Source organism: Musca autumnalis, unplaced genomic scaffold (assembly GCF_047663935.1).
Source record: "Musca autumnalis isolate F117 unplaced genomic scaffold, ASM4766393v1 scaffold_3, whole genome shotgun sequence".
Classification (NCBI taxonomy): domain Eukaryota; kingdom Metazoa; phylum Arthropoda; class Insecta; order Diptera; family Muscidae; genus Musca; species Musca autumnalis.
The window spans coordinates 219813123-219836910 of NW_027411866.1; the positions used below are offsets into that span (position 1 = coordinate 219813123).

At 34.5% G+C, this 23788-nt stretch overlaps 1 protein-coding gene across 1 annotated transcript in view; it reads left to right on the plus strand.

Annotated features, from left to right (window-relative positions):
- Inx2 (innexin 2) overlaps positions 1–23144 on the plus strand; it is a 32355-nt gene extending 9211 nt beyond the window's left edge. The window contains exon 2 of the mRNA XM_073976893.1: positions 21957–23144. The gene's annotated coding sequence lies outside the window, so the exon portion shown is untranslated. The remainder of the gene's footprint in view (positions 1–21956) is intronic.
- Positions 23145–23788: the final 644 nt, after the last annotated feature.

Sequence of the window (23788 nt, forward strand, 5' to 3'; positions counted from 1 at the left end):
AAAGTGTATGTACAATCTTTAGCCATAAGATTGTGAGCGTTATAATAAGAAATACGATCTTAATAAATCATTTTAGACAAAAAGTGAAACTACTGTCATAAAATATAAACCAGCAACAGGTTTCATTTTTTCTTTCTAACAGAACAATTGTAACTTTGTTGATTGACGAAAAAACAATTACTTTAATAGAAAAGAAAATACAATGGGAGCGACAACAGCACAATCTTTCTATTCTCACTGATAAAGATCTAAGAGATAGCGTTTAGTTTTGTTTTCGGCGACTAAATGATAAGAAGAACAAATGTGATGACGTTGTTAAGAATTTAATATGAGTAGACGTTTCTGAAATGTTTAGAAGAAAGAGAAGAAGAAAAAAAAAACAATTAGAAAAACAATAAGCTATCATAAACAATAATTAAAATCAACATAACTTTGTGGGGAGAATATTAAAGTTGTGTTGTAAATCAGTGTTTATAAACGGTAAAATATTGTTCCCAATCGCATTGATTCCATTTGATTTATTTTAAAGTACTATACAAATGTAATTTTAAAAAGTCCGATCCGCGTTTTGTATTTTTTTTTAATATATGCATTCTGTAACAACAGAAGTTACAGAAACAATCAAATCGAGCCGTCACAAATTTTTTCGGAAGAAATCGTAACGAGAAACCATCTATAAAATATGTTATGTTTCTAAAAATAACACAAATTAAAAAAAAAATAGTAAAATATTGCCCTATGCTATATATTAACAAGTAAGAACGGCGTTAAGTTCGGCCGGGCCGAACTTGTTATACCCTCCACCACAAGTTGTATTGAAGTAAAATGGAATAATTAGTTTCCTTTCGTGTATGAAGAAGACTTAATACTAAATTTCAGCAATTTCGGTAAAACAATGTTAGGCACCATTCTATGGGGGCTATTTCAAAACGTCGATCAAATTTCTGACGGAAAGTTTTCAGGCTCAAAGAAGACAAAATACCAAATTTCCTATATTTCGGTAAGAGAATGTGGCTAAAACTAAAAAAATGCCGAAAATCAAGAAGTAAGCTTCTATGGGGATATAGGAAGACGTGGACCTATACTGATAATACTCTTCTGGAATATTTTACAACTCTTGGAAGACGAAACAACGAATTTCAGCCATTTCGGTTGGATACTGACGTCACAATCTTCAGTATTACGAAAATCCGGAGGTACCGTTCTATGGGGGCTATATCGAAACGTGGACCTATACCGACGAATTTTAGTCAGAAATGGGGCAATATGAAAGCGTAGACCTGTACAGACATATTTCTGGCGAACAGTTTTATATCACATTGAAGACTAAACACCAAATTTCAGTCATTTTGGTGGAATATTGAAGACACAACCTTCAAAATACGAAAAATCGGGAGGTACTCTTCCATGGGGGCTATATGAAGGCGTAGACCTATACCGACAAATTTAAAGGGGAAGTTTGAGTACCCCAACGAAGTCTAAATAACAAATTTCAGCCATTTCGGTGGAATATTGAGGCCACAACGTTCAAAATACCGAAAATAGGGAAGTACCGTTCTATTGGGGCTATATGAAGGCATGGACCGATACCGACAAAGTTCTTGGGGGAAAGTTTTATACCCCTAAAGAAGACTACGTACCAAATTTCAGCCATTTTGGTAGGATAATGAAGCTAAAACCTTCAAAATACCGAAAATCGGGAGGTACCGTTCTATGGGGGCTATATGAAGGTGTGGACCGATACCGACAAAATTCTGGGGAAAGTCTTATGCCCCTAAAGAAGACTACGTACCAAATTTCAGCCATTTTGGTAGGATAATGAAGCTAAAACCTTAAAAATAACGAAAATCGGGAGGTACCGTTATATGGGGGCTATATGAAGCTGTGGACCGATACCGACAAAATTCTGGGGAAAAGTTTTGTACCCCTAAAGAAGACTACGTACCAAATTTCAGCCATTTTGGTAGGATAATGAAGCTAAAACCTTAAAAATACCGAAAATCGGGAGGTACCGTTCTATGGGGGCTATATGAAGGTGTGGACCGATACCGACAAAATTCTGGGGGAAAGTTATATACCCCTAAAGAAGACTACGTACCAAATTTCAGCCATTGTGGTAGGATAATGAAGCTAAAACCTTACAAATACCGAACATCGGGAGGTACCGTTCTATGGGGGCTATATCAGAACGTGGACCGATATATCCCATTTTCAATACCAACCATCCTGCAAGTAATAAAAACTTCTGTACCAAATTTTGACTCTCTATCTTTAAAATTGCGAGCTGTATCTTGATTTCAACAGACAGACAGACGGACGGACGGACGGACAGACGGACATGGTCAAATCGACATAGAATTTTATGCTGATCAATAATATATATACTTTATAGGGTCTCCGACGAATATTTCGATGTGTTACAAACGGAATGACAAATTTAATTATACCCTCCATATGGTGGAGGGTATAAAAACAAGTAAGGCTCATACCTATATACGGACGTATACCCAGGGCGTGTGTGGTGAAAAAAGTAGAACACATGTATTCTTATGAGAACTACCGAAATACGTCGAGCGTATACTTTTTGTATGTTGAAAAAGTTTAACTTTGACAGAACGTTACTGTTTGTATATGTGTGTGTTTTGTATTTTAAAAACAAAAGCCCAACAAAACATGAAATACAATAATTCATTGAAATGGAAAATTATTTGTTTTACGAATGAAAACATTTATGTAAGTTGCGGTCGCGTATTTTGTGTTTTAAATGTGATTTGGGACTCAACGTGTTTGGGTAATACGGACGCTCAGAGAGCGTTGTTTTGGTACATAGGTTGGTGAAATATTTGTGTACGTCCCGTCGTTATTCAAAATTTGGCTTTTGTTCAAACTTAGCCTAAGTTTGATGAGGTGTCATATCGGTTCATCCTTCAGATACCTCCCCCCACAAAAGTTCATTTATTCGGAGACTTATATTGAAATTTGATGGAGAATATTTTTGTCTTTGTCGTCTTCTATCTGAAAGGAGGTTTTGTGGGACAAAACTTAATAAACTCAGATAAAGTACAACATTAACCCTAAAACGTGATTTTACTTTTGGCAGATTCCTGGTTTAGGTACGATCTAGAGTTTTGGTGTATTCGCGGACCTATAGTAAAGTTATATTTTGTAGAATATTTTGATCTGATACGCTCACATTTTAAAGGAGTTTTTAAACGTTTAGTGACTCGCATGAGGGTTTTTCATAAAAAGATACCCCGCATTGTTATCTCTAATATTGCCAAAGACACTTTATACCTAAAATGCAAGGATTCCAAGGAATCTGATGTCGAATATTTCAAAACCTGTAGAAATGGGCGGAACGCCTATTTACGTTACTTCCCGACGTAAACTTTCAAAACGCCCATACACGTGTCTTGTTTTTCGGTCCTCTTTCATAATCTGTGCGGGGTTTCTTGTAATTTTAAAAAAATTTGCGCATCGTGAAATTCCTACCAGACATAGATGAGATTCCAATATGGAGTCTATTATTCCACTCCTTCGGGTACCTCCTGATCTCGAATTGCTTTGTTTTTTGTTTTAACAACCTGTTTTCGCTGACCCCATTATGACAGTAGAAGTTTTATCAGGGGAAGTCCATACTTCCTAACAAAATAGTCCGAAAGGTTTAAAACCCCCTATGGCACAATGTGCAGTAGTTGGAGCGCACTAAACCTTTCGAACGGATCAGCCGATTCGGTCTAAAATTTGGCGTTCATAATATTTTGTCCAAACTTAGTTCAAGTTCGTACTCAGGCGATACTTACGTGTTTCTATTTAGAGTTGTGCCAAAGGAACTATATGGAACTATGTATCTAGTTCACTTCGCAGTTTCAATGGCCCACATTTTTTCTTTGAACAAACTGCGTATACTTAACATCACACGTTATATTTTATGATGTTACTCATACGTTTTGGAACTAGTACAAGGAACTGGGAACTAGATTACCCAACTCTATTGCTATTAGGAAACTGGTGGTTTAGGTTTAAATAAAACACAGACATTTTCGACGCAGGCGGTCTTTAACGTTGGTTTTATTTTATGTTTTATAATCTGGCGGCAAAGATGCTGATTCTGCTTCAAGGTTTTCAGATGATTTGACTTTTTAGAGAAGGGATGTTGTAATTTTGATTTTTCAAAATAGTCTGGCTTAATCCCTTTTGTTGGAGTGGATGTTGTACATAGATGACATTTTATATGGCGCCGATAAATACAAATTGTCGAGATTTTTGACAGTCGTCGCAAGTAATGTCAGATAGGCTCCAAACCTCGACATGCCGGGCCCGCACTAGCGCAAAATTTAGTTATGGCTGATGGGCGTGAAACAATAGCTTATGTCGGCTTCTGGTGTAGTATTTTATAGAAAATTGTTAAAGTTGATTTGTCTAAGGTTTGATAAACAAAACTATTTTCAGCAAACTTCTCAACGTCCACTTGTGCATCTTCTTCGTCGCATTCTCCAGAGTTTGAAACGCAGCATATTATAACCAAATGTGCGAAATTGTGTAGATCATGTTCCGTCTTTAGCGCCCTCATCCAGATATTGTAAACACAGTGTGTATTGTATATATTTCTTCGTAAGCAGTTCTTGATCCAATTTATCTTTAGACTCTGAAAAGACTTTGAAGCAGACAAGTATACCATACTCCATATGGTATACTCGTATTAATAAAAGTAAAACTCAAGCTTTAGATTCACTTTTCTGGCTAAAGTGAAACCTTTTTCAAGAATCGGCTATTGAAAGTATATCTTTCATTTCAATTTACAAATAAATAACAATTACAAATAAAATAACAATTACAAATAAATATAGAAAATTTTACATATTTGCTGTAATCCTGGTCAGTATTCGCTAAAATATTGGGAGTTGAACCAAGTAACCTTTTACAAATATCTTCCAAATGTTGTTCTCAACAATTCTTCAGAACATTCTGAAACTCTAGAATGCTTACTTCATGTTGATTCAGCGGTATTTTGCATCATATCTTTTACAACACGTATTTCAAACACAGTTCACACCAACAGTTTATTCTCGCATTTCGGATTTCACTACATTATTGAAACTTTTATTAAATCGTCGTTGAAAAATGTACTGAAAACAGCGGCATAGATGCATTCTACAACAATGATATGTTCTGAAGAGTTGTCTATTGCATTCCAGGAAATATTTTTCCAAAAAAAAATATTCAGAAAAAATTAACGGCTTTGGAGATACGGTGCGAAATGTAAAAATTTTGGAATTTTTGCATATATTTTGAAATTTGAGGCAATAAATAAAGTTTTTCAAGTTCATTATTTCTCCAAATATTTTATTCTTGTCCTTATCTACACATTTGCTTCAGAGGTCAGAAGCAAATTCGCATTGGTTTCAGAGATATAGCCACGAATTTCTTTAAAAACTCAATATTTAACCGTGTTTAGATGGGTTTAAAAAAAGGTTTAAAATTTAATGTGTAGTGGCTGGAGCGCGCGATAACTCTCGAACGGATTAGCCGAAACGGTCTAAAATTTGGAGTTCGAATCCCATTGATTTTTGTTGTAACAACTTGTATTCGCTTTACATATTACGACGGTACATGTTTTTTCAGGGGCAAGTCCTTACATCTTGAGATAAAGGCCCAAAAGCTCCAAAAAAGCTTGCCGGCTCCAACTAAACTGGGTAGTATGTAAGATTACCCACGAAGTGAAAAACCGATTTGGTCAAAAACGTTGTACATCGTATTATATAGACGTTAGAAGTATTGTGTTTTACATCTTTTGTTTAGGTCCGATATAATTTTGCATCAGAACGCTTGAATATTTTTCTGGTCAACTTTTGTAGCACAGTGCCATTTATCAACATTTTTCGAAAAGTTTGACTTTCTCAAGGCCAAAAATGCCTGAAGGAGCTTTCCAAAGCTTTTGTGATGTATTAGAGAGTTCTTAATTACTGTCTTGGCTGGAATTTTTGTCTTTGTGTTGGCTCGAAAATCTCAATGGTTTGGCTGTTATATGCCAAAATGTCTAAAAACGTGGATAAACAACTTAAAGTCAAAATCGGGAGGCTCGATTTTTACCGTAGACCTATGCTCTAGTGGATTTTTTGCTCAGTTCAATCCCAGGAATCAGAAACGCGAAGGGCCCATTTAGGTTTTCAAATCGCCCCCGCCTAACATACATATATCAAAAATGTTGAAATGAGGGAAACTGGCCACACTAAACTTTCAATACGCCGATACACGTGACTTCTATTTGTCGGTCATCTTTAATAACATACCCGGAATTTTTGTATTTTATTTTTTATGTTTAAGAGAAAATTCAACTTTGTTCGACTTTTAAATTGATGAAGAATAATGCATTTATGTATTTTCCAAGAAACATATCTAATCTTATCAATATCAGAAGTTATAAAACATCTTCAAACTATGTGTGTCGATTGCTTTCGAAGTAAAAATGAAAGAATGTTTTAAACATAACATAAATGTGGAGCGAGCATGCATTAACGAACAAATGTTTGGGAAATGTGTTTTTTTTCCTTCATATTTCGAAATTTACTTTAAGATAATGAAATTGAGGTCGTGATCGTGCAATTGACAATAACCATTAAACAAGACAAATACAATGTGACAACAATTCAATGGACATATCAATCAATATAAAAGGTGCAGCGGAGCTAGTTTCAAGACCTGTTTGTATGAATACCCAACCCACATGAAATAACAAATGTCTCCCATCCCCACTTTGAAGTCATAATTTTATTAATAAGGTATATTTATTAACCATATTAAGGGTCTCTTGTGGTACTATGGTTGAAATGACCATCTTGCACCCAGGATGTCGTAAGCTCACATTCGCCAATTGCGGTTAAAACCTTCAACGTAACGTTGCCAAATTTGCTGGGTATTCCAAAACATCTCCCAAAGCAGTATAGTATTGTGTTCGTACTTGGTGAAAATAACGAGGTCCCATACAAATAAGCAGAATCAAGTTTCACTCATTGATATTAGCGGTTGCTTAGAAACAATTATTTATCCAGCTGAATTTAATATTTCTAACCACGTGCTGTAAAGAAGAGTCTGCTCGACGTAATCAAATTATTGTGACCTCAAGTAATATTAGTTTGCCTCCTTCGAAAAGACAAATGTAAAATTTTTATACCCTCAGCCTTTAGGCTATGAAGGGTATATACACTTTCATACGGGCAAAATGTGCCTCATCGAAATAATGGTTTTAGACCCCAAGTATGTTTGGACGAAATGTGTTTCAGACAATTTGGAGTCGATTGAGCAATGTCCGTCCGTCTGTCTGGCTGGCTGGCTGGAGCGCACGATAACTCTCGAAGGGATGAACCGATTCGGTTCAAATTTTGGCTTTCATAATATTTTGTCCAAACTTAGTTTAAGTTCGAAGATGAGCTATATCGGTCCACTCCTTCCGGTACCTCCCCCACAAAAGTTCGAAAATGTTCGGAAAATGTGTACTCACGATAACTCTTGAAGGGTGTAACCGATTTGGTCCATACTTTGCCTATCGTGGAGCGGTCCACTCCGTCGGGTACCTCCCACACAAAATTTTGGAAAAGTTCAGTTTAGGAACATCTCGAATCGCTTTGATTTTTGCTTTAGCAACTTGTATTCACTGCCCTCCATACGACGGTATAAGTTTCATCAGGGGAAAGTCCATACTTCCTGAGAAAATAGCCTGAAAGTTGCAAAAAACCCCTATGACACCGTGTGAGGAGGTTGGAGGGCAAAATAACTCTCGGACAGGTCTGCCGATTCGGTCCAAAGTTTGGCCTTAGTAATATTTTGTCCAAACCTAGTTTAAGTTCGAAAATAAGCCATATCGGTCCACTCCTTCAGGTACCTCCCCCACGTTCAAAAATGTTCGGAAAAATTGTGCGTACGATAACTCTTGAAGAGAGTGGCCGAATTGGTCCATACTTTACACATCCTAATATATCTACCAGATATAGATCAGGTTCAAATATGGACTACATTTGTCCACTCCATCCGGTACCTCCCACTCAAAATTTCGGATACATGTTCACTTTAAGACCTGCTTTCGAATCACTTTGATTTTTGTTGAAGCAACTTGCATTGCTGCCTCAATTGCGATGGTAAAAGTTGTTTCAGGGGCAAGTTCATACTTCTTGAGCAAACATCCCTGAAGTTCTAAAAAACCCCTATGGTACCACATATAGTGGCTGGAGATCCATTCTTTTTAGTATCTCCTCCGCAAAACTTTTGATATTAAATCCTAATCAACATTTTTGTCAGTTCAAACGCCCAAAATTCTTAAAACTCCCTAAATACATGCGTTTTTTGGAAACAAATTGTTTCAATATACACAGGCTGAGGGTATATCTCTGTCGGCAAAGCCGACTGATACTTTTTTACTTGTAAGCTGTTATTTTAATTTGTATACAATAGCACCGCTTACTTTTACATCTTCCGCATATTTAAAAATTATTTAAATTCACTCTTAATTAACACCTCCACTTATAAACCACAAAAAATTAAGTTCTTAAACCTTGTCTCACCCTTTGTAGCTTAATTGCAAAAAAATATATTGTACTTCCCATACAATTAACAATAAAAACCAATGACGACAAGCCATGTTAAGTGCCAATTTTTACACATATTTATCGAACGTCCGTCCAATTCAGGCACGCACTAAACTTGCCTGGTTATTAAAATATCATTATTGTCATTATCAAAAATTGTCGTAATCGCCTGAATGGCCTGTCGTGCGCATTGTCTTAATTTCTCAGCATCGTTGTCAACGTTTCGCAGCTACATTGTCATCATAATTTTCATTTTAATTAACCAACCAATCAAAAGATACAGAACAATCGGAGGAGCCAATTTTTGTCCATAGATCTTGAAGATAAACTAGAATAGAAAATTTTCGCATCGACAGGTCGTTGAGGAGAGAGAAAGAGGCAGCCGCACAAGTCCCCAATTAAGCTATACTTTTATTTAGAATAAGTTCTCATTTAAATGATGTATGCCTCTTAGGCTCACGAAATGTATACAATTGTTTTTCTCGTTGTTGTTGTTGGTTTTTGTTTTTCAACTAGAAAAATTTATTTTCCGGTGGAATATGATTATACCAAGATAAGAATACATTTTCTTAGGTTTTCTTTTAAGAGCTTAGATAATGCTTAAAGATCATACGATTTACAACGATGTGTATTTATTATACCCTCAGCATTTATGCTAACGATGGTATATACACTTTCATACGGGTAATTTGGTCTATACTTTACACATCCTAATATATGTACCGTATATAGATCAGGTTCGAATATGGACTATATTTGTCCACTCCTTTGTGTACCTCCCACACAAAATTTCGGATAAGTTCACTTTAAGACCTGCTCTCGAATAACTTTGATTTTTGTTGAAGCATCTTGCATTCGATGCCACCATTACGAAGGTAAAACTTTTTTTAGGGGCAAATCCATACTTCTTGAGAAAACAGCCCGAAAGGTGTAAAAAACCCCTATGACTGGAGAGCACGATAACTCTCGAACTGATCAACCGATTTGGTCGGAAATTTGGCCTTCGACATTTGTCCAAACTTAGTTTCAGTTCGAAGATGGACAATACCGCCACTTCCCCCCCAATATTTAAAAATGTCACTAAAATGGTATGCACGATGACTCTTGAACAGGTCCAGCAATTTGGTCCAAACTTTGGATCTCCTAACATTTTGTCCAAATTTAGTTAACCTTCTAAAATGGTCCATATCGGTCCTCTCCTTAGGGAACCTCCCCACAAAAGTTCAACATTTGTGTCTAAGTGCAGTTTAGGGTTTGTTCGAAGATCCTTTTATGTTTTCCGTTCACGAATCCATGCTTCCTGGCTTACTAATCCAAAAGTTATGCGATGACCCATTGAAATGACTAGTGTGCGCGATATCTATCGAAAAGATATGACACTTAAAATAAGATCCACTTCCTTCAAGTACCTTCTCCGCAACACTTTTGAACTTTAATCCTAATACGCATTTTTGTCGACAAGTTCAAATGTCCAGAAAGGGCCACAAAATTTGTAAAATACCCTAAATACATTTATCTATCCGTAGATGAAAGTTTTTGGCTAACGGTTTCAGATTTTTTGGCTAACGGTTGCGGAGATATCGCACTTTGAAAAAGTCGAATCCTATAAAAAGTATATGCGAAGATATATGGATAACTTCTTTAATATTGATGCAAATAGAAAAAATCAATTTTTGTATTTTTATATGCTATCTAATAAAAAATGGAAAGAGCAGAATTATTAAACGATAAATTATTAAACTACCATTAATTACGAGTCGATCTAGCCATGTCCGTCTGTTGTAATCACATTTTGTCCGTAGACAGATCAAGTTCATCAGTCCATGTTTTGATATAGCTTCCATACAACGGTGCCTCCGGATTCTAGGTGGTTTAAGTTGCATTTTTGTCCGAACTATCTGTAATTTTACATTTGAGGTTCCCCAATGGTCACAAAACATCTCCACCAAAACTTATCAACATAGGACCATATTTTGGTATAACCTCAATATTACGGTGCCTCCGGATTTTCGGTATTTTGAGGATTTTTGCTTATTTTTTTTTCAGAAACACCTGTTATTTGACATATGAGGTTCCCAATAGTCACGAAACTTTTTTATTTTGATCATTTTATCAAAGAACTATCTGTAATTTTACATTTGAGATTTTCGGTATTTTGAGGATTTTTGCTACATTTTTTACAAAAATACCTGTATTTTGACATTTCTGGTTCGCAATGGTCATAAAATATGTCCACCAAAAATTTACAACATAGTTCCATGTTTTGGTATAGCCCCAGCGGTCACGAAACTTCTGCACCAAAAATTGTTCACTATAGACACCATTTAACGTTACCTCCCGATTTTCAGTTTTTTTAAAGTTTTTATACTCTCAGCATTTGTGCTAACGGACAAAATTTGTCTCATGAAATAATAGTTTTAGACCCCAAGTATGTTTGGACGAAATCCGTTTCAGATAATTTGGAGTCGATTTAGCAATGTCCCTCTGTCTGGCTAGCTGGAGCACACAATAACACTCGAACGGATCAACCGATTTGGTCCAAAATTTGGCTTTCGTAATATTTTGTCCAAACTTAGTTTCAGTTCGAAGATGGGCCAATACACTCCCTCGGGAACCTCCCCCACAGCAGTTCAAAACTTTTCGCTAAAATGGTGCGCACGAAGGCAGTAAACGATTTTGTCCATACTCTGCATATAGTGATATTTCTACGAGACATAAATCAGGTTATAATATGGACCATATTGTGTGCCACCGTGGTGCAATGGTATGCACACCCGCCTTGCACACATAAGGTCGTGGGTTCGATTCCCCGGCCAGGCAATATCAAAACACTTTTCAACGGTGGCAAAATACCGCTCAGTAATGTTGGCGACATTTCCTGAGTATTTCAGCCATGAAAAACTTCTCTACAAAAGTGGTGTCTTAGACACGCCGTTCGGACTCGGCGATAAACTGTAGGTCCCATATCATTGAGCTAATATGAATCGGGGTGCACTCATTGATATGAGAGAAGTCTCCCTTGTCCCTTATGGGATGTTTGTGGAACAATTATTATAATACGGACCATATACATATGTCAACTTATTCGCGTACCTTCCCACAGCAAAATTTCGGAAAAGTGCAGATAAGGACCTCCTCTCGAATCGGTCCACTCCTTGTTCAACATTTTTGTTTAAGTGCGGTTCGGGGATCCTTTGAAAATTTTTATCGAAGGTACTCCTAGTGTCCCTGTTTACAGTGGACAAGTCCATGTTTCCTGTTCCAAATGTCTAAATTATATAGAAGCTTGACTCCCAAAACAAGACAAACTTCCGGGCCATTCCTTTAGATGCCTCCCCTGCAAAATTTCTGAGCTTTAATCCAAATCCATATTTTTCTAGGCAAGTTTATACGCCAAAAATTCAGAACACCCCCTAAATACATAGGTTGTTTTTGGAAATAAGTGTTCAATTCACACAGGCTGAAGGTATATCTCTATCGGCAAATCCGCCTAATAATTTTATACTTGTTTCTTGTTTGATCGCGTCTTCCACTTGTTTACTCCATCGAAGTCTTACCGTCATGCGATCCGTTTTTATACGCCTTCATTCATAATCGCTCATTCCTATGACATGGCCCCAGCAACGCTATCGCTATCGTGTGTGGATCACTCAATGAATATCTTCCATTTATCACAAGGTACACAATTTGATGTCTTGTTTTCTGGTCTGGAAACAGTCAGGTGCCCTTACGAATGTCGAGATGCTTAAGACTGGTATTGCTAACTTTCATGTTTTTTTGCCGCTGCGAAGTCTATCGGCATCATACTATTGTCAGATTTTTCACTGTGGAGACTGGGACAAAGACATTCCCCTTTCCAATTTAGACATTAAAATCGCACGGAATAATTTTAATGTCATGTGCGGGGCAACGGTCAGATGTATCTTCTAAGCGATTGTAAAATATATCTTTGCTCTGTTCGTTCTTGTCTTCAGAGCTTTATGTCAAGGCAGCTGCAATACACCATTAGTTGCTGTTGTGACGACTTTCCCTTATATTTTCAAGTACTCCTGCCAATGCGTAAACTTTACGTTATATATAAAGGATGCGAACATTCCTGGTGCAGATTCGCAGATCATGGTCCTTAAAACGTTTTTTCCCTTAGTTTTTTTATAGATCCCAACTCCCAAACCACTTTTAGCCCAATACCTTTAACATGGGTTAGATGCAGCTCCTCCGTTTACACCAGGCATATGAAAGTGGGACAAAATAAATCCTGGGCTTGTCATTTTAAAGCCCGTCATATCTGTTGCTTGGTATCTTTGATACCATACGTAAACACAAAAAAATACTTCGGGAAATAAATGGTTTCACTCAGTTGTAGTTTTTTCTTGTGATTTTTTATTTTAACCCTTTGTGGCCCGATGTTGCCTGTGGGCAATTTTGCATGTTTGTGTATGCGTATTTCCCACATCGTTTGAGGTATTTATAAACACTAAGTGGGTGTCGGTAGATTGATTTCAAAAGAATAATAAAATGGAAATTACTTTTAAATAAATACCTATATTGGCGAAGTTATGCTTGTTTAAGTATAACTAGTAGAGTACAAATTTGGACATAAAATATTTTAGGGGTTTTATAAAATTCCGTTAAATGTCAAACGAATTGAATAATTGCAGCCAACATTTTGTGAAAAATCTTACTGAGATGTTGATCTAACAAAATATAAAAACAAACATACAATTTACAGTTCCAATAAGTAGTTACAAATTTTTGAAATTTGGAAGTTGCCTGTGGGCAACGTTGGGCCATTGTGGTAATAAAGTGTTTACATTAGTGGAAGACGAAAATGCTGGTTAGTGGTATTCAATGAAATACAAAGGGTAATTGGGATATTCGGGGTTGTGAAAAATATTGTATGTATATTGTTATTCGAAGATTGGACTTGAGTCAAGAAGAGATTGACACAGTTTATGTTATATCAAGCGAATATCTGTTCAAATATCGATGATGACAATTTTATGTATTGGATGAAGGTCAATATTATCAGGTTTAGAGTCCCCATACAAAATAGAAAATATTTTTCAAATGCTTCTACTCTGAAAAATGTCAATATGAGCATTTCAGGTTATATGAACACCACCATATACATCAAAATTGGCTAATTTGTGAACTATAAATGAAAAATATAGACCAATTTTCCATTCCATTTCCATCAATTTTCTTCTAGAATTAAACAAACTCATCAGATTATGCTTTTCCACATCATGAATCATGAAAAATATAATGATAATAAAAAGACTTAAGAAACAAACTTTGTTCATTTTTATAATCACAATGGCCCGATGTTGCCCACAGGCAACATTTGGTACCTCCCTAACCACAAGGAATTGATACGAATTTTTGCATAAAGGACTTATTTCTGTGACTTCTAATCATAATAAATATGAAAAATATTTTTATCTCTACACGCAGAGAAAAAAATATGTTTGATCCAACAATATTCCAAGAGCAAAATATGTATTGTTAACATATTGTTGGATTCCTCATGTAGTATTGTAAATCCAAAAATAGTTTGTGTCAACTGAACAATATTTCTCTCTTTTCTTCGAAAATTTGTTTCTCTTCTCTCGCTATTCGATGCCGTGTTGAAAAAACAATTTTGGTGAGTTGTGGTGTGTTTGTATGACATGCTGCCTTTACCTTTGTTTTTGTGTGTGTATGTACTTGTGAGACTCTTGTTTTTATTTGTTTCTGTTTTGTTTCATTCTTCTTTCCTTTTCATGTTTGTTATGGTGTTTAATTATTCCTTATGTTGTGGTGGGTTCTTGTGGCTTTTTGTTTATCTTTGTTGTCAGCCAATGCAGCAAACCATGTATTGTGTTCATCAATGATTGCAATATTATACGCGACATTTATATCCAAGTTATGCGAAAAGTGTATATGAGAAGTATATGCACTCAAATAAAAAATTTCTGGGCTGGTTTCTGTATTGACAATACGTTTTGTAAACAAAATTAGATTATGATAGTTCCTACAATCGGTATTGTTAACGATTTTAACAATATTGCGGAAATTCAAAAGTTGTTTTTGTTTTCTATGTTTGGAACAAAAGATGGTATTTTTGGATTTGGATTACAATGTTTGAACAAAACAAATACATTTTTCGAACCAAAACATATATTTTTGTTCCAACAAAAGCGAAAAATATTTTTTCTGTGCGTGTACGGAAAAAAATTCGGGGTTCAAAGGATTAATATCAACCAACAACATTTGTGCGCAACTGTTTACTAAAATAGTATTAGAAACAAATGCATCTGAACCCTAGTTAAAACCTTTAAAATAAAACTCATTTTTATCGATCGTGAACCAATTATTTTCTCACTACATTATTTCGTCTATTAAATAATATTTCATAATTTTCACCCCACAAAACTTCCTCTTTTCATTACGAAGAAAAAAAAAAAGAATTGTTTACGTTGAGCTCAATAACAATAATAATTAATTCGTTACGAAAATACCGTAAAATAAGCATGGCATAGAGGCATTAAGAATTCCATGAGCATTTTTTCATGTTTTGTGGTAGACGTCAACAATTCCATTTTAGGGATGTCGATCAGGAATACAAGATTTCATTAACTTCGAATTAAGTAGCCATACACTACAAGTTCGTGGTTCAGTAACTAAAATGATTCAGTAACTGTTGAAACTAAAATATCGAACGAACTATTAACTAAATTCACTAATCATCTATGAACCAAAATATTGAACTTTTTTTCACAATGGATTTCTATTATTCTTTCTCCTTCTGATATATTTCGAACAAACCTTATTTTTTAAAATCTGTTAAGACATTGCTAAGTTATAGAGGCTGCTGTGTGAAAAAACACGTTAAGAAAAAAAATAAAATAATTTCCTCAGGCTGTAAGCTGCTAAGAAGATACCAAACAATATAGGCGTTTGCTACAGCAAAGAAGGAAACTAAGTGTGCTTTCGAAAATGGAAAAAACAATAAAATTGGTTAAAAATGGATGAGTCATGCATTTTTTGTGTTTAACTTTTCTTTTTTTTGTAATATTAAATATGTTTTTAACGTGGAAATAGTGGCGCGTATGATAATTATTATCCAGAAAAAATTATAATAATTATCATACGCACCACTACTACCTACTTTTTGTAGCCCCGTCTAGAGTTGAATACATCTAATTTTCATAGCTCACCGTCCTAGTTAAAAAAGTATAAGTAGGGTCACGCAAACTAACGTGTGATGTTACGTATACGCAATTTATTCAGACCATTGAACTAGGCCGTTAAAATGAACTAAATTTACACAACTTATATAGCCGAGTCCTAATGACATTTCTTACGACGCCACTTGTAGAAAAGTTTTACATGGCAGAAATACTGAGAAAATGTCGCCTATATTACGATAAGGGGAATTCTGTCACCGTTCATAACGTGATGCTCTCTGACCTGAGAATCGCACTCGGATGTGCATACCATTGTACTACGGTGGCACGAAAGAAACGTATCGAAATCGTCATCCCTAATTTCCTAAGTAGCTTCAATTAAAAACAAATTTAAACTCGACTAGTTATCGCGGTTATTAGGTTTTTTGTGAGTTTCTTTTAATTTGTTCGTTGCTTTAGGTATTGCTGTTGTTGTTTTTTGTTCATTCGCAACAACTACATTATCGTCTTATAAATAATTCTTAATGAAAGTGAACTTGACCATTGTTTGTTTGGCGTTTTTTATGATTTTAAAATATTTGTAATAATTTGTTTTTGAGTCACATTCATACATTCGCATTAGCGTCGTTAAGGGCAACTATTTTAAGTATTTTATAAAAGTGTGATATTTTATTTATATTCCAGATTCAGAATAACGTGGACTGCGGTATGAACATAAATGCTACGCCAAAGTCACATAACTCCTCCATAAATTCTTGCTCAAATTTTGTGGTCAAGTATGCTAAAAGTTCAATTCAAGCACAAATTTGTTAGCTACATGAACCGAATAACTTAATAACTCAAAGTAATATAAACGAGCTACTTTTAGCATTAACAGAAGGATAAAAATATTAGGTTATTTTTTCAATTTTACAATGCAAAACGACATTCTATTATCATTACTAAATAATGCATATGATGATGGCATAGAAAAAACTCGTTTGCAAGATAACCAATATTTAATAACCAATCCTTAATATTCGTAAACGTTCTACCGCGTATAGTGCGTTTAACTACAAATCAGAATTTGGCATGTTCATTTCCGGCAGAAGGCAAAATAAAAATGTGGAGTTTTTTTTAATTTTCTAAATATACATGTATCTAGTTTACATAAAATGTATACATAAGATAGGGTATAACAAATTTTAGCATCTATAATTGAATAATTAACGAACATATCTTGGATAAGAATTGGAGAAGGAAAAATGTGTGGAGTTGTGGAGAAAATGTACATAAATTCACGTCAACCGTTCTAAATACAGAACATGTGTCTTTTAGAATTAGTGGACATAGAGAAGTGTGAATTTGCAAAAAAAAAAAAAAAAACAAGTAAAAAAGTATCAGTCGGTTTTGCCGACAGAGATATACCCTCAGCCTGTGTAAATTAAAACATTTTCCAAAATAAAAAACGTATGTATTTAGGGGGTTTTCAAAATTATGGGTGTATGAAGCGACAAAAATGTGGATTAGGATTAAAGTTCAAAAGGAGGAGGTACTTAAAGAAATGGACCGACATAGTCCATTATGGAAGTAGATCTTATTTTGGGAGTCACATCTTTTCGATAGATATTGCGCCTATTAGTCATTTATGTTTGGATCAGTATGCCAAGATGCATGAAATTGTCAATGGAAAACATAATATCGCTGTAAACAGGACCACAACGAACAGCATCGGTATACGTTTCCAAAGGATCTTCGAACAGACCCTAAACTGCACTTACACAAAAATAATGAACTTTTGTGGGGAAGGTACCCTATGGAGGGGACCGATATGGGCCATTGTAGAAGTTAAACTAAATTTGTACAAAATATTAGGAGATTCAAGGTGTCGACCAAATTGGTTGCCCCGTTCAAGAGATATCGTGCATACCACTTTAGTTACATTTTTTAAATATTGGGGGAAATACCGGAAGTTGGGAACAGGTATTGCAATTTTCGAACTGAAACTAAGTTTGGACAAAAAATGACGAAGGCCAAATTTTGGACCAAATCTGTTGATCAGTTCGAGAGTTTTCGTGCTCTCCAGCCACAACATATGGTGACATAGGGCGCTGTTTTCTCCAGACTTGTCCCGGAAAAAACTTTAACTTTAAGTGATCAGAGAGCAGGTCTTAAAGTGAACTTATCGGAAATTTTGTGTGGGAAGGAGTGGACAAATATAGTCCATAATCGAACCTGATCTATTTCTGGTATATATATTAGGATGGGTACAGTATAGACCAAATCGGTTACTCCTTTCAAGAGTTATCATGCGCATAATTTTTTCGATCATTTTTGAACTTTTGTGGGGGAAGTACCTGAAGGAGTGGACTGATATGGCTTCTCTTCGTACTTAAACTAAGTTTAGACAAAACATTAAGAAGCAAATATTTGGACCAAATCGGCAGATCCGTTCGAGAGTTATCTTGCGCTCCAACAACTACACACTGTGACATAGGTTTTTTTTACAACTTTCAGTCTATTTTCTCAGGAAGTATGACCTTGACCCTGATGTAACTTATACCGTCGTATGGGGGGGCAGTGAATATAAGTTGCTACAACAAAAATCAAAGCGATTCGAGAGCAGGCCCTAAACTGAACTTTTCCGAAATTTTGTGTGGGGGTACCCGAAATAGTGGACCATCTAAGTTTGGTAGAAATTTCACGATGTGCAAAATATGGACCAAATCGGTTACTCCCTTCAAGAGTTATCGCGCGCACAAATGTTCCGAACATTTTCGAACTTTTGTGGGGGAGGTACCTGAAGGAGTAAACCGATATGGCCCATCTTCGACCTTAAACTACTCAACTCATCTCGACTATATTTTTCGAATTATACCTTCCAAGGTGGTAATTTCCGGAACAATTGTTCCATAGGCTGAACTTAAAATAGATTTTCAACCGCGCCGATTTTTGGTCATGCCATCGAAGTCCTGGTAGTCAATCTTCTTTGGGATTTGGTGTAGAGTGATGATCTGATCTACGATGGACTTCATAGGTTTAAAACCGCATTTTATGGCCCGATTATTTCGTTTACTGTAGGTTTTAGGAGCTTACATAATATGCGATAGGTAGGACACTTATGGCTCTGTAGTTGGTACATATCGTTTTGTCCTCTCTCTTAGTTACCGCATATAGATGACATAGGGCATTAGGGTGACCAAAAAACCAATTTTTTGAACTCACTATTTTTTTTTCAATTTAGTCCAAAAACTTTATATATGAAATTCTATGAAGATCGGCGATTTTGGTTTCCATTGTAGTTTGTATGGGATGGATTTTCACGAAAATTATCTAAAGGCCGGAATTACGGTCCAATTGACGAAAAAACTTTACCAGTTTATTGTTGTGCCTAAAAACGAATCCTACAAAAATTTGTGAAAATTGGATCGGTTCAGAAAATGACTTTCGTTTTTACAAAAATTTTAATATTTTAATACGAGGGGAACTAGAATAGTTTGCGGCCTAATAATGAAAACGCGAATATTTACCATCAAAAAGAGGTTTTTTGTTTTCTTAAGTAGTCTCAAACATACTCTTTTTCATGCGCTCAAACCATTTTTCCACTCCGACTGAAACAACTCCAACACGGTGCTCTTGAAGCAACTTTAAATGGAAGATGCTTACACCTGGGAAGTTTTTGCAGATTCTGAAACAACAATGTTCATAGATGAGAAAAATCAAAAACAAAAAAATCCCCGGAGCGCTTTTTAAATAAATCGCGATTCAAGTCGACATTTTTACGGGTTTTTTTAGGTTTTCACGATTTTGTCCTATCAAAATAGGACAACAAAAATTGTAGCAGTGAAAATTCTGTACAAGATTGACCAGCATATTTTCGTAGGTTTTACCGTTTTTGTGATATAGAGGTTCAAATCAATCATTCAGATTTTTTTCTCAGGTCTTCAGGATTTTGCTTGAAAACCACAAGTCCTATCGGAATGGAAATAAAGAAATGTTGTAGCTGTGAAAATTCTCTATAAGGTTGGCTTTCGTATCTTTATCCTAGGTTGCACCATTTTTGAGATATATACGTTTAAGTTGGGAAATTGCAGTCATGGCAATGTTTTATAAGGAGACTACGATACAGTCAGTGCATTGTCCCAATTTGAACTTCTATATCTCAATATTTTCATAGCTACAACATTTTCTTTAGTACCATTTCGATAGGACTTGCGGTTTCCAAGCAAAATCGTGAAAACCTAAAAATCCCTAAAAATGTTAACTTTAATCGCGGTTTATTTAAAAATCTTTCTGGCGATTTTTTTAGTTTTTTTTGATTTTTCTCATCTATGAACATTGCAGTTTCAGAATTCGCAAAAACATCCCAGGTGTAAGCACCTCCCATTTAAAGAGCACAGAGCCAAAACATGGTTTTTGAACACTTTTACGAAAATCGCTGACCACGACTTTTTTCTTGATTGGTTGGAATCAAATGGTCATTGGAACCCCAGTCAGGGCTGTCAAACAGGCGCTGCACAGGAGGATTTAAGTCACCCGTTCCTTCCGAATTAGTTGCAATTGGGTACTTAGGGTTTATAGTGGTCACTAAACATTCCCACCAAAAATTGTGGACTTAGGTCTACATTTTGATATTGCCCCCCATATATAAGGTCCGTCCCAATATTTGTTATTTTGAGATTTTATTTTTTTTCATTTTTCATGGAGGTTCTCGTTGTATAAATATCTTCTCCACCAAAAATTGTGAACTTGCGTCAACGTTTTGACGTATAATTGTACCGCCCGATTTTTGATACATTGAGGTTTTAAGCTACATTTTCCATGCATTTGTCAGCAAGAGTTGCGGCTAGTTGCAGTTGCAGATTTGCAAAAGTTGATTATTAGTAATCTAGGAAGTCCAATTTAATTTGTCGAAAAAAATGGGACTGGACATTAGAGAACTTTTGTAGTTACGCTTCATTTAACAAACGTATAAATTAATGAGAAACACACGCTTATGTCATTTTGGTTATATAGTGTGCCCCTCTACCTAGTTTTCTGCTAAATAACTACTTCCAGTGACTTCAAAAATTGTCAAAAATAAAAACTTTAAAAACTTTTTGTGCGAAAGCTTTTTTTATCGAATCACTTTCTAATTAATATTTTATGTAATCTTAAGTAAAAACTCATCAAAATATTATACAAGAATATGAGGTTGTAAAAAAGTCAAAAAGTCATGAACAGTAGGGTTCATGCAATATCAAATGTTAGTTGGTGGAAGACATGCCCAAGGAAGGCTTTATCTCACGGTATATAACATGGCGACTTGGTATTATCCGTTCAAACACGGCTTACATTTTTTCTGGCACAACGGCCAATTTTGGTCCTCCCTTAAATTCATTAAACCAGTTTTTCATAATGCTATAGGATGGCCGTTTATCGATATACAAAGATTTAATTTGACCGATCCACTCTTGCCGTGATTATCCACGTCGAAATTTGTGAAAAATTATCTGACGAAAATGTTCACAAGTAAATTGGTTGGTGATTTTTTTCAAGTCACTGTAAACAACACAACACATGATTGTATGACAAACTGCACTGAGTAAGTCTAGGCTAAAAATTGTCAAACTTTCCAAGAAAAAATTTCAAATGACGCCCGCCAACACGCGGTGTTGCCTAGGTAATTATATTATATGTGAAATTTATACCGAGTTATGTGGAAAGTGTATATGAGAATTATATCCAACCAAATCAAAAATGTTAGTAAACATTTTAGATCATGTTTGTTAGGGCAATTTGTTTTATAAGCGATTTTTAAAATATTTTTCAACTTCGATATTTGTTTTTTTTTTATGTTTGGAGAAAAAATAGTATTCTTAGATTCGCAATGAGAATTCTGTGAAGCAAAAAATGAAGGTTGTGACATGTATTGTGGCTCTTACAAGAGAAAAATAATTTTCTATTCATGCTCAAAAAAATTAATATAAATAACCATTAGCTTGGAAATTTACTCCTTCTGTCCTCATTTGGTAGCAGTCATATGCACGAGGGATATTTATTATTTTAACCTAATTCCCAGATACACCAGAATCCTTGAGTTCTTTTGGAATTCCTATGAAATATTTATGGGGTAGTATGTTCAGTTGACTCAATATGGACAGAACCTTAATTTCAAATTCAATAAATGATGTACTATTTTATTATAATCAATTTTTTTGTTTTTTTTTTTTTTTTTTATTTTCAGATTACTATGTGAGCTGCCTTCAGAGTGTCTGCCTTTAAAAAACTCTGCCAATCATTAAAGATAATATTTTTTAATGTAATCTTAAAACTAGTAGTATGGCGATAATATGAGCGTAAAGTTGATAATGAATTTGAAAAAAAAACAGAAATATTTTTGATAAGCTCAATTTTTTGTATGAAGAGAAGATACATATTTTTTCTAAAGGTTTACAAAAAAAGAATTTTTATGTAAATCCAATATGAGTAGCAACTACTTCTTTGTAAATTAGAAAAAACAAAAACAAAATGAAACGAAACTCATACACATACTTAGACAGAATACAAAAAAACATAAACGAGTATTGTGAAGAGGTTAACACTTTGAAAAGTGATAATAATAAATTCAAGATTATTATTATTTTTTTCGAAAAACAAAATATATATACAGCATGAATTATAATTACCATATTTATACAAACAACAACAAAAAGACAAGCTATAAAAATATTATTTTTAAACTAAAAAAAAACAAAACTATATAATTATATTTGTAATAAGAGTTGTGATCATTGATTAAGCAATCAAATAATTTTAGCAATTTTATTATAGAACTTTTTTTATATAGAATTTAAAACAAAAATTATAAAAAAATAGAAAAAAATCAATGATTTTAGAACTTTGGTTTTGTATGTCAAATAAAAATATGCCATTAAGGTATTCGAGCGTATTGACATACTAAACCATTAAAATTGTATTATTTTATTTTGTTCAAAATAAAATAATGAAAACAAATCAATTTTATTTTTTTGTAACTTATATTTCCATTTTCATTAGTTGCTATTTTAAAGAAAGACAGAAAGCATTTAATATTTAGTTTTTATTATTTTAATTATTATTTTTTTTTTTCATTTAGTTTAAGCACCTCCCAAACCCCACAACTTTAGAGAATTTTTAACAAATTACAAAAATATTAGTTTTAAACAACCACAAAAGTTAGATTCTTTCTTTTAATTTTTGAAAAAACAAATATTTATATTTTTTGTCATAATTTTTGCCTGCTATACTGCTTAATAAACAATTTCAATATTATTTTTTTATTTTAAGTTTATAATTGTAGTTTTTAAATTTATACAAAACGAACATTTGAATAAACATAATCAACAACAACAATAATAAATAAAGAAAGACGAACTAATATAAAAAAAACAAACAACAGCTCACTTTATTTGTTTAAATATTTACATAAAGTTCATTTGTTGTCAATGAACAGAAAAGGGTAAGCATAAGTGGTTCTGATGAGAACGTAATTTCATAGAAGATAAGTAATGGAAGAACAACAATAAGAAGTACAAATTGCAGTAATTTCAGCTATTGGACAATAAATTTCTGTAGAGCGAAATTTCACGAAATCGCCTTTGGATCCATACAAATTACTTACTAAACTTTGAGGCCCCAGTGGCAATCTTAAAATGTAATAAAACTAAACAATTAAAGGGGTGCCGCTTAAAAAAATCCAACATCGATTTTTTAAAACCACTCTAGGCCAATTTAGTCCATCTTCGAACTTTATTTAAGTTTGAGAGATATATTACGGAACCTTATTTTATCGCTGTAAAAAAATCAAACCAATTCTAAAACATCCTTAAAAGTGCATCGTCGAAAATATTTAAGTAATGTGAGAGAAGTGTCCTAACGGGTGGTCCAATATAAACGTTTTTGGAACGTAAACGTTCTTGGAAATCGGAATCGTGCTCATCAATTATTTCAGTTACTAACCACCGACCATGTCATGAGATTGTCGGCGCCTAAGCGTTCTAAGCTACCATCACTTGTCAATAAATATTCGAAAAAAAT